At 38.0% G+C, this 12,647-nt stretch overlaps 1 long non-coding RNA gene across 1 annotated transcript; it reads left to right on the top strand.

Moving 5' to 3' along the window:
• Positions 1–369: 369 nt before the first annotated feature.
• LOC118470969 (uncharacterized) lies at positions 370–10,247 on the top strand. Its single transcript, XR_004848171.2, has 3 exons — positions 370–644; positions 5,935–6,106; positions 10,164–10,247. It is a non-coding gene; the product is annotated as an uncharacterized LOC118470969 (long non-coding RNA).
• The last annotated feature ends 2,400 nt before the right edge of the window (positions 10,248–12,647 follow it).

Raw genomic sequence — 12,647 nt, 5'->3', positions numbered from 1 at the left:
TGCACTTTAATCTGCATTTTGTTTATTTTGTTTATTTAATTGTATTCAGTTTGTGGTTGCATTCCATCTGCAGCTTGTATTCATGGCTTTGGAGGAGAAAATAATTTCTACATTTACAGATAGTTTTAAATGCAGATAATTTTTCTTTGCTATATAATGTTGGGATTCAAAGCTCAAATTTGCAAAAGTTCATCTAAACCCTCTCCTCAAGCCACTTGTTTTTATTGACAACAATGCAAATACAAGGTTTCACATGAACATAAGTGACTAAATCAAATAAAATGAACAAAAAATATCTTCACAAAAGATGTTAAATTGATAGTCAAGTATATTTTTGCTTCTTTTAAACGCTTTTAAGTTAAACGCACCTTTGACCAGCGGCGGTCACCTGGTCCTGAGTCACGTGGTCACGTGGTCACTGAATACCCGGAACTGCGGGTAAAACGCGGCAGTTTTAGACGTTCAAACCTGTTCCAGCTCCTTCCGTACGACTGTACAAGGAGAATTATCCGCTTTGGGAAATTTCTTGTTAATAACTAAGAATTGAATCAATCTGCGCGTTTATTTATTTATTTTTTGAGGGATTTATTCATGTGAACGTTGTTGGAAGCTTCGGGCAAAGGACGTCGTTTAATGAGCAAAAGGTACAGAAACGTTTTACTGTAAACACCTGACGCTGTTCTCTCACTGCAGTTAGCCCTTAAGGTTTAATGGAAATAATTCTAGCTCTGTTGCAGTAACGCTGTGATATACACTCACCCTCCACTTTATTAGGGACACCTAAATACAACAGCTCTGCCATGAATTCTGCTTTTACCAAGCGTTTGTGTTTTTAGCTGTTGTTATTGTCAGAGAGATGCTGGTTTCACTCCATGTTTAATTTTAAAGTCACAGTAGGCGATGTACTGTATTGCTGTAGTTTTAAAAGTGTTATGATATTTAGTCCATCCAATTAACAAAGACTCTGTTGCTTGGATTTTAAAACAACCTTGGAGTGCTATGGGGTAGAACACGTGCTCAGTTGGTTTGACCCAGCTGCTGGGTTTTATCATTTACCCCTCATGGTCGTGTTTACATTTCACTCAGTTCTGCTTTTCTTCGTTCTTAGTTGTTGCTTAGGCCTAGTTTTGCTTCCTTTGTTCTTAGTTTACCAGATTTTTCTTTGGGGTGTTTATTGTACTTAGTTTTTGCCTTTTTAGAATGTTATTTTTTATAGCATATTTCTAAATTTAGATAATATTTTTGTATGTCAGAACCTTCGAAGTGTTTATTTAATGTCTAATGTTGCACGAAGACAGAGTAACATAATTTCTATCCTTGGTATATCATGTCCATATTGAAGAAATTTCCATTGTGTTCTTTATGAATTCATTCAGACATCAACTAAGGGAACCCCAGTAGACACATGATATTTGTTGTTCTTGCAAAAGTGGACAATAGACCAAGTGATATACAATACATTACAGTGTATTACAATACTACTGTCCAAATGACCAATAATTTAGTTTATCACTTCCTTAATACTGAGAATTGTCTCCATGCATGATGATAATCTAACTATAACTTTACCAACAGTAGCATGAAAATATCTAAACAGCTGTTATGGACAGTTGCTATGTAACAAATGATTTAACTGCAGCTGATAAACTAACTCTGTTTAACAGCTCACCTGTCTGAGGTGAGAAAAGCATGCAGTGTTGGTTGATGTTGGATCCTGATTAAGCCTTTCTCCATGTTGGTGGAAATTTAGAATCATTAGTAATTAATGAAGTTACTGCTGTTGTGTGTAAATGTGCTGCTGCTGTCTGATGCTGCAGGTATTTAATAAACTCAAAGAAATGACTCCTACAAACAGCTGGAGGCAACAAATGAAACTTCAGCTTCTGTTTGTGTTTTGTTAAAAAAAAAAAAACTGGCTTGCATTCAGGATTGAGTCTCATTAACCTGAACTGTTTGTCTCAGTATCCATTGCATTAATTGTGTTTATTTTTATGTGCATTTCCGTTTGTTATAGATGTGAAACAGTAGAGGGAATGAGAAAGGTGTTTTGAGGTATTGGCAGCAGATTGTCTTTGGCACTTTCTGTGATGTTTTTGGACCAATATTGATGCTGAAATGTGGGGAAAAAAACAAAACCTCTTTTAATCACTTCACACAGCTGGAAATACTGATGTTTGTGGGTGTCTGTTAATATGTCTGCATGCAGTTCTGACTTGAGCTGTGTTGAAAGTGATTAGGATGAATGCCAGTGGGACTTTTACGGACAGTTGAGCAGGTTCCTCATTGAGACATGAAGCCGACATGTTCAGATGCCGTTAGATTAACAGAAAGGAGAGCGTGTGTGAAAGTTACTGTAGCAAATGAAATTACCTCTTCTGTGGGGCTAATTTAAGCATAAATACCTGTCATTAAACAGTAGACTCCCTATAGGAACAGATTCAACTATTGATCAGTGATTAAATGCCAAGACTGGGCTTATGGCAGTCCAACCATAACCAATGTACGCCTGTGAAAACCAGTGCAGCCTGAACCACATAGTACATACTGATCAGTGGCAGTACAAATAACCCCAGAAATTATCAGTTTGTTTGAATTAAATTTGAAAAAAATCTGAATTAAAGCCAAAGTCTCATTATTTACAAGCCATAGTTTGTGTTTTCTGAATATGGGTCTTTGCGATTTGCTGACTGCATTGTTATAAATTGTGATTTGAAATTTAAAAATTGTTCAGCCCTGGTTTGTAGCAGCAGCTTTTTTGTAACATCACAACTAGTTTGAGCCACATTCAGTCTAGTTTGCAACTTGGATGCAATATAAGCTAATACATTTTAATTAATTACTTGAATCTTTTTTGTGAAATAGAAATATCACATTTCCTGATTCCTATCTAGGCAGATGAGGGTGTCAGATAGGCGGTCATTTAAGAATCGCTGTTTTGGTAAGTGAAAATGAGCTTAAATTTCTGTTACTCCCTGTTTATTTTGTCTTACTATCAGCTCATTAGTCAAAGGTCAAACACTTTGAACTACATTAAGCTGTTTAACAAGTGCAAATAAAATTCAATGGATTGATATAAACAAACACATCAAAACTGAGAACTTCTTTAAGAATTTTTCTGTATCTCTGTAAGACACTAATTTGAGTTTCCAGAATTATGTCCTCATAACCCGCAGGCCACTCTGAAGTAATCTTTATACTACGCTTTAAATGCTCTCTGTGTATTTTTTTTCTCAATTTCCCCCTCTATGAACTGTAACAGTACATGGTGACGACGTCCCCACAGGTCTGAACATTACAGGCTGCTGTGCTTGAATCTCCTCGACAGCCTCGTCTCCCATTATCCCCACCATCCAAGGTTCATCTCATCACCAGATCAACAACGGGAAGTGCGAGAGAACAAATAATGGAGGCAAAATGAACAAATGATTAGTATGCTGTGAAAAGTACAATACGTTACTTATTTAGCATTTAGATAACTATCTATCCTGAGGAGCAAGCTTCAAAGTTGAACTCAGTTTAGGCGAGGGGGATTAATTCTCTCTCCTGCATGCTTCATTGAATCTCTCATTACCAAACTTTGTCTGTATTGATGTTAGATTTGATTGAAGATTAGAGCATTTAGCAAATCTTGCTTTTCCGCATGTATCAGGCTTTTTCAAGCGCGGCACACCGCTCGCTGGTCAATACCCTCACTTTTATCCAGTGTCTGCTTCATTTAAACTTAATCAACTCCATCAATGAACTGGAACAGTGAAACGTCCCCTGGAACAATAGCTTTTGTTGGATAATGCTTTGGTCTTATTCCCAACCGGGTGGCGATAAACCTAAAATTACACTATGATGAACTATTTCAATCAATATGATAATGGAAATTGGCTTGGGTGACTCTTTGCAGGGCTTAAGGAGGCAGGCTAAAGCCTATGTGACATTAATACATCTCCATGCTCTCTCCCTGCTGTTGCAACCCCCCTACCTCACTTTATTGTCCCATCTTTTCAGTGACATTGACTACACCATATTGCAAAGCGCCTGGTAGTTTAATGATCTATCTGCACCAGGGAATGCTTGTGCCGAAATGGATGCACAAGCTGACGGTCTCACGCATTGTTTTCCAACTAAATTATAGGCTCTATACTTTGTTTCCTGTAGTGGCTCAGCGGGGTGTAGATCAATCATTGATGGCACCGTTGGAAAGCAGCTACAACGCGACTTTTGCTGCTCATTTGGACGCTTTGTCCTTGTGTGGCATCCCGTGCCTGTTATAGGCTACAGTTCATCATATTTATACTGCCACCAAAAGACCAATTTCACAAGCCTTAGCAAGGAAAACGCATGCCCCCCATCTGTTGCATACTAATAAATATGCCACCTTCTGGGACAATCCAGGAGTGATCATGATGATCGACTGCCAAGTGGTATGACTTACCATAAACCTGTTTATTTGAAAACTTTCCCCTCCGCCAATAATTGTCAAATTTATTTCCACGTCTGTTATTATTTTTGAGAAATGATTTATAAAACACACACAGCTGTTTTCCCCTCCACAAATTTCAAAGTCATTTCATTATCATTTCTGAGGCCTGGCGTTGGTACATGGTACGAGATGGATGCTTTTGTTGTTTCACACAGAACTGCGCAGTTATTACTGGAGCTTAAAGTCACAGCTGTCCTTTAGCAAGGAGTCACTGATCTGGTCTGTTTCCCATTAATTACAGGGCTGTGTTTTTGCAATCACAGGCATGTATTCGTAATTGTATTTGCATTTAGACAGAAGAAATATCCTCATTTTGTGGTAGGAACATGACAGTGAAACCAAAATATCTTTATTGCCCCCCAGTGGCTGGTTGCCGTGTAGTTTATAAACCTTCATTTAACTGCCAAGTCAATGCTGATGTTAGAGCTAGCAGTCTAAAAGCACAGCCGAAATATGTCTTTATACATAATCCATGATAAGGCTGCATGTTAATGGAAATTTAAAAAAATGACACTGGGATATTTAGGTTGTATGTGATTATGTATTGTAATATGAAATAATACAGCACCAGATGGCTTGAGTAACCCTGTTGGAAAGAATTCACTCTAGTATGATTTGGGTGATTTTAAAGGGGAGTGTATTGAATATATACTGTTTACTGTTATACGATTTGGAACCTTATGGTGTAATGCCAGCTGAGGATTCCAAAATATATATATTTTGCATTGGATGGCATTCAGATCAGGTTTTGCACTCGTTAGACATCATGAAAAGTTGTTGCGTTTGAGCTAATTTGTAATAGAATGCTTTTGATTTTAGTGCAAAAACAGCCACCACAACTTCCCATAGCTCAAGGTGACACTTTAACTTTAGGCCTTTTGCTTGATGCATGGCTTGAACACCACTGCTCTGTGTGGTCAGGCTATAGTCATTATTCTTTTTCATAGTAAATTTGAAGCTTGTAAGTGTTTAATCTAAATAGTTAATTTTCTGGAGGATGGTTCATCGCAGAGATGGCCACTCCCTCTGCCTCTCTAACCTCTCACCTTCTACAGCAGCCACAGTCAATTAGCCTGTCCTGCATCTTCTCTGAGTGAAGCTGCTTCCATGTCACCGTCATCCAGTGAACATGAAACACCAGATGTGTCGTTTGACACTTTTGAATATGTTGTTTGCCTTTGTTTCCATGTTTTACTCCCGGTGCTGGAAATGATTTGAGAGGACAGACATGCACAACAGATATAGCACCTTGAACATCAAAGACCGGTGCTGCAGTATTAGTAGCAGTGTGTCTGTGTTTCTGCTGTAACTCTGCACACGCTCACACACACATGTACAGCCTGTGTGAGTCTGCGTGCACGTCAGCATGCCTGCCAAAGGAAAGCATCCGAGACAGCCCAGAATATAAAAATTTACAGGCCTTTTTCCTGCTTTGTCTGTCTTCTTTCCCATTCTCTTAGGTGAACAGGGGCCTGAGTGATAGACCAGGAACCTTTCATCTCGCCCAGTGAGTGTAAATAGCTGTCATGTTTGATTGGCGGTCTGACGTGCACATTTGATGCACTGGAAGAGGGGAAGAAATACAGAGAAGGACGTGGTGCATGACGGTTCTGCTGTCTTCAAACTCAAGAGGTAATGAATCAGTAATTACACAAAAATCTGTTTCACGTTACCTCAAATGAGATTTCTCACAGTTCATGCAGAGGAATTGGCATAAATTCCGTAGCAGCTTATACTGTGTAAGATTAGACCCACATTATTGGCTTTAAATTTCATCATATTTTATAGTTACTAAACAGAATAAAAATCATTTTGTGAAACACTTCTGCTAAGCATGTTACAGCCTGTAGAGCCCCTGGAGCACAATTACACTTAAAGTTACTTATCATAATTGCCAACTTCGTTATGCATCCAGTAATATCAAGCATATTTACACCACTAAATTCTGTTTTATTTCTCTGGAACTGAAAGTGGTGATAATTCAGTCGATTAGTAGACAGAGGAGGCACACACTAATGTCAAACTGTGTGCTGCATTTACAGGTAAACTTGTAGATGTGGCCTTAATCAGTGAATTCATTAATCGATAGGCAACAGATAAGAGGAATCATTCAACTGGATAGTTTAGAAAAGGATACAGTCTAATATGTCAATGCTTTTTAAATTATTTTGATGTATTCTGATTTGAGGTGTAAGAGTGACTATGAGGTTTCAGTGCTGACTTTCAGTATAAATTCACAGCTGTTTACATCCATAGCAGATGTCATTTTTAGTTGAGATGGAGTCGGTCTGCTGCTTTGTTTCAGACTGAAAATATCTTTTTAATTTGTAATTGTTTTAAATTTTAATACAGACATTCACACCTGCTGAGGATTGATCCCATTGGCTACAGTGACTTTTCTCCTGCAGAAAACACTTCCTCCTCACCCGTCTAAAACATCTAGTTTGAATTCAAGCTTTTCTTCCTATACTTATTTACATCACCGTGTAACACATTTGCATAATGCCTGCCTAGCTGCTAGTTTGACACCCTCTCAAACAAAGAATGAGCAGCTTCCTCATAGTCTGCCATTATTTTCTGACTAGAGCTGCTTCTGCTAAGGCTACATCCCTACAGTCAGAGATCTGAGGTTACAGTACGCAGCCAACATTACCTTGCTTTTGTGGGGCCAGCGAACCAATCAGAACAGACTGGGCTTTTCAGGAGGGAGGCCTTAAAATGACAGTAGTGTTGTTGTCAGACTGACAATGAGAAGAGGTAAATAATGGAGAAATAATGTGTGCTTTGAACATCAAAGCACATAACCATATTAAAGCAGACTACAAAAATTTACTTTTAAATCTGTAAATGTTCAGATTATGAACTCTTTGAGAGGCACGATTTTACCAAATCACCAAACCAGTATGGCAGCTGTATTGATGCATCTTTGTGTGTGTATGTGTGTGTGTGAACATTATATGCAACACATCAGCTGCTACTGGAGACTTTTCATCATGATTTCAAAAGGAATATTAATGTCCACAAGTATGAGGGTTTTAATTTAGATTTTGCTTTGTCAACGGAAAGTAAATAACTTTAAAGTAAATAACAAAAGGCTGACTTTGCCATTCAACTGGTACAGTACAGCCTCCTAAAGCTGCTAGTGAGTCTATAGATACTTGATCTTAACTTGTGCTGTTGTTCTACATAGTTGTCTGTATTTAGAGGAACTGTCTCTCTGCCAGAGCTGCACTGCAGCCTTCTTATCAGAGAAACGCACCATCAGTTTGGCTGATACTAGGTGACCAGTGAATTTCCATTCTAAGATCCTGAAAAACTGTCTGATCTCTATCATCTCTATCCTGCTGAATTTTTCTAAAATGATACATTATTGTGGAAGGGATTTTCATGTGTTCTGCACTTCATCCCTAATATGCATGAGAACACCTTGAAGCACAATTGAACCTGGAAGTGAACATTTGAACTGCATGGTTGTTTTTATTTCAGAGCCAGTGTGCTACAGCACTAGATACCCTAGCTTTGATTTTCAAGAGTTAATGTATTATTTTAGTATACATTATCTATTACTGAATATTGTGATGGCTGTGTGGCTTGACACATATTTCTTTGTTTGGCCTCAGAATAGTAACACTGATGTATTTTACAATGGGCTTTTGCTTTGATTTAATACACCAAAAAGCATATCACTCTCATCTGCACTCCAATGGGCTGGAACTGGCGAGAAGGAAACAATTTAACTAAAGAGAATATATGCATCAAATGAAAAGCAGATGAAAAAATATGCAATTATGTTCCTGATTGGGTTAAGTATTTCTCTGCCAGCACATGCCAGCTACCACTAGAACCTGTCCCAAATGGGTGGCTTCCAGGCCTGGGCGAGGCCCCAGAAAACGTCACATCAGAACGGTGCCATCTCCCGCTACATCTCCGTTTCCTCAGATCCACGGCCAGTGCGTCCCCCTCATTCCCCTCTCCTCTTTGCTACGCTCAGCCCCTCTCTGTGTCCCAGATAATGGAGCTCAGCTTCTGTCTGCCAAAGGGTCTATAGCTGCCCGGGAGTAATGACCTGAGGGGGTACTTTGTGACAACCAGGGTATAATAATGCCTCCAGCCACGGACAAAGCAGACCCTTGGGGTCAATTTTTAAATACTTTTATGTTTTTCACCAAGGGTAAGAGTCATTTATTTTTATTGTAGGCTATATACTACGTATACACTGCAGAAACAACACATTTATTCCAACCGAGGGATACAAAGTGTGGTTAATGTTGTTTATTTCAACAAAATGCGGTTAAGTTTTGATAGAGCGGCGCTAGTTGGAGCTATCACTTCTGATGAAACGTCCTCCACTTTCCAACAGAATTTATCCCGCAAATGTCTGTAGGCCACAGTGCCTCCGATCAAAATTGTGTTATTGAGGTACGCAAGGGAGTGTGGAATCACCTGCGAATGAAAGTCTTCTCCTAATGGGTTAATTGTAACAAACGCACAAGGTCTTGCCCCATTGAACAGAAGAGGATTGTGGAACACAGGCCTGTGGAAATGATGTCAAGCAATGTGTTGCCTGCTCTGCCCTGAAGGGCCAGAGTTTGTCTGTCAGCAGTTAAATGCTTACCTCCTACCCCTCCCCTAACACTCAACAATCAATTTACCTCCTCGGGGTCTATGAACCCAAAGATTTGACCTTGCAGACTTGAGCTTTGTTTCCCCCCTCATCTCTCACACCTCAAAGACTTCTTATTAGAGGACGAAGGAGAGCTAGTTAGACGTCAGGTTTTATGCACCTACACAGCAGTACAGAGGTCAAATCTTTCCGTGGCCACACCATGGGAAGTAAATTGATGTATTAAATCTGAATTTCTGTTCAGCTCTCCTTTGATGAGAAACAGCACATGCGGTTCCTGGAGTTTTGGACTCAGTCCGTTGTTTTTGCTTTAGTGATTATAAGCGAATGCTTAAAGAAATAGTTGTAGAGATATTATAAAGAGTTAAATGAAAAGTTCAAAAACTAAAATCAAAATCAAAATTGGTTTTGTTGACAAGTGGATTTTCACATATGAGGAATTTACATGTTTTTTGATGCTCAGCGTTAAACACTAAGAAGTAGAACATTTTTGAAGAAGGATAAAAAGATAAATTTTTTTTAAGTGCTGCAAGTCAATAGACAGTAAGGGTTGTATTTTAAATAATCAGCAAGTGCAGCAAATCTAAACAATTATAAGTAATAATTATATTAAGACATTTTTACAACAGTCAGGAATGTGGAAGTTATTCACCTGAGAATGTGCAAAATGACACACTATATTGTGTAAACAAGTTGAGATGTGTAAAGGATCACAATGTTATTTTAAAAGCTATGTGTTAATGGAGCACAATGAGTTAATGTCTATGATAGAGGGTTTGGGGAGAAAGCCACAGTTTGTCATTTATACATATCTTTTAGTCTATAGATTAAATAAACAACATAGAGCTTCGTCATTACTGAGTTTTAGGGTTGACGTAATTTTGACCTTTAAATAGAGTGCTAAGCTAAGCTAAGCTGTTCACCTCTGGATTGAGAATCGTATCGATTTTCTCATCAAACTCTTTGCAAGTAAAGCCAATGCATGTTTCAGAAAATGCTAGACTAATTCATCTACAATGAATGCTAAATTCTAAAATTACAGTGAACATGCTTTTATGTTGGCAGGTTGTGTTGGTCATTGGAAACCATTCATGAAAATGCACCACTGAGGCTGATGGATCTGTGCTCCATTATCTGCTGAGCAGGTAAGTACTGTATATTTTATAGAAGAACAAAGTCCGTTCCAGATGAATGACAGCATTATCAGTAATGATCTTGTAACCACAAATGACTGTTTCACGAACAAAAGTATATCAAAACTGAATATCAGTTTTCAGCGTTTTGTATAATCTACAGCAAATTTACTTTTATGTCGATGGGTGCGCAGCCTGGGGATTCCTCTGTGTCAATCAAAGACTTCAAATCCAAGATTTATTCATTCCCCCTCCCATTTGTGCAGTAACCAATGAAGACAGTGCTCACCCAGCAAGATGCTAGCTAATTGGGCATACTGAGAGTAGAAAAAGCAGAGGAGAAACAGCATCCTTTTCTCTCATGTGACATTTATTGAAATTACTGATGGTTCAGCACAAAGCTTTCTTCGGAGTGTGCAAGTAGAGCTTTGTAGTGAAGCGTCATCTGTTTTAAAAGGTAATTTTTATGGCTTTTTTTATTTTTTGCCTTTCAGTTTGTGGTGTTTTAGTTTACAGCAGAGGGGTTCACAATAGGGAGTGAGAGGAAACGATATGCACTGCAAAGTTGTGTGGGACCATAGTACAAAACATGGCTCCAGTACCTATTGCTGAGTTTGAATTGACTTCTCTCGTGTCAAATTATATTAAAACCATTAGTCATGGATAGTTGAACTTCTTAAAGGAGTTTCAGAATAATTTCAATGGCTTCTCTGTTGAGATTGAACATAAGAAGACTGTCATGTCATGCGAGGTAGCTTAGCTTAGCATAACAACTGGAAACAGGAGGAAACGACTAGCCTGGCTCTGTCCTAATGTACAGTATCTATGTGGTTTTTCCATTAACAATATGGCTGCAAACCCAACACCGACATGTACTTGAACTCCAATATTAACATTAATAGAATTAATTAACTTAATATAAAAAACAAATTCAAGATCCTGAATCTCACAGAGTGTAATACATTACAAAATGCTTGCATGATGTATAGTGTGGTACATAAACTAAATTTACGACTCTGTCACCTCATTCCAGTGACCTCTTCAGATCATGAATATAACACCAGAAAGAAACACCAACTAAAGGGGAAAAAACGTAAGTTACAGTGCACCAGTTTTAGTATCTCGACAAAAGGTCCAAACATCCGGAATGCACTTGACAGGAACTTACAAGAATTAACTAGCCTGGATATCTTTGAAAAGAAAATGAAAACAGAATTATTATTTAAATATACTGAACCCAAACCCCAGAAGGCCAGTAAATGAAGCTGATCAGACGAAACCTAATGATATAAAAAACAAAGAAATACAAAATATGTGTACTTACGTATATGAATATATATGTTGAGATGTGTGATTTGTTTGTTTGTTCATTTATTTTATATATGTCTTTCTTTTTTTTCTGATTATGTTTTATATTATGAATGGAATGAAGTGGAACTAGTAAATATATGGAAATGGTGGAATGATGACTATCAGTGCTGATTATGAATATGTGAATATAACTAACATTACCGAATTAAAATGTAAGGAATAATTGTATCTTCAATTACTGGGGAGTGGACTCGATAAGTTCTTTGAACTTTTATTTCGCTCCCTTTGAGAAACAATGTATTGATTTTCCTCAGAATTGCTTTATATGCTTATGTTTAACACAATAAAGAATTCAAAAATATCTATTGACATTATTTTCTATCTTGTTATTGTGTATCTTCTTTTGCAGGAAAAGAAGTTAATTTAGGCGGCAAGGTTAGTAAATATACGTTCAAGATCTTGGAACAATGTATCAACTCTGTTTGAGGTGCAAGGAGATTGATTTTATTTTCTCTGAACAGTTAATGTTTTTCCAGAATATTGAATAATTCCTTTAATTTTACTTATTTCATCATTGTTTCAGCAATGTCTTGTTTTGCTCTTTACTCTTTCAGTAGGCAGGGGCGATTCGTGAAAATAAAATAAATGTACCCTTCCTTTCTTGAGCTCATTGATGTACTCACTGATTGCAATAAAGCAATCTGTGTCATAGTGTCTAAGTCACCCTGCTGCCAAAACAGCTCTGACTCATCAAGGCCTGGACTCCACAGACCTCTAAAGGTGTCCTGTGATATCAGGTACCAAGACTTTAGCAGTAGATCCTTATAGTCCTGGAAGTTGTGAGGTGAGGACTCAGACTGAATCAGATGCCCCATTAATTTGAGATCTTAGAAATTTGGAGGCCAAGGTATTGACTTTGAACTCTTTGTCATGTTACTCAAACCATTCCTGAATAGAATAATAGAAAAGTTTGTATTGTGGCAGGAGACATTTTCACATGGTCACATGCTATTTGTAGGAGTTTTAAGCTGTGGACAGGGGTCCGCATGGACACCCTGACCAATCTGAAGCTATACAGTCACATGTGCAGCTGACACCTTTTTAT

This window comes from Amphiprion ocellaris, chromosome 2 (genome assembly GCF_022539595.1).
Source record: "Amphiprion ocellaris isolate individual 3 ecotype Okinawa chromosome 2, ASM2253959v1, whole genome shotgun sequence".
NCBI classification, from domain to species: domain Eukaryota; kingdom Metazoa; phylum Chordata; class Actinopteri; family Pomacentridae; genus Amphiprion; species Amphiprion ocellaris.
Note: the sequence above shows the minus strand (reverse complement) of the source record. Positions and strands in the feature narration are given on the sequence as shown.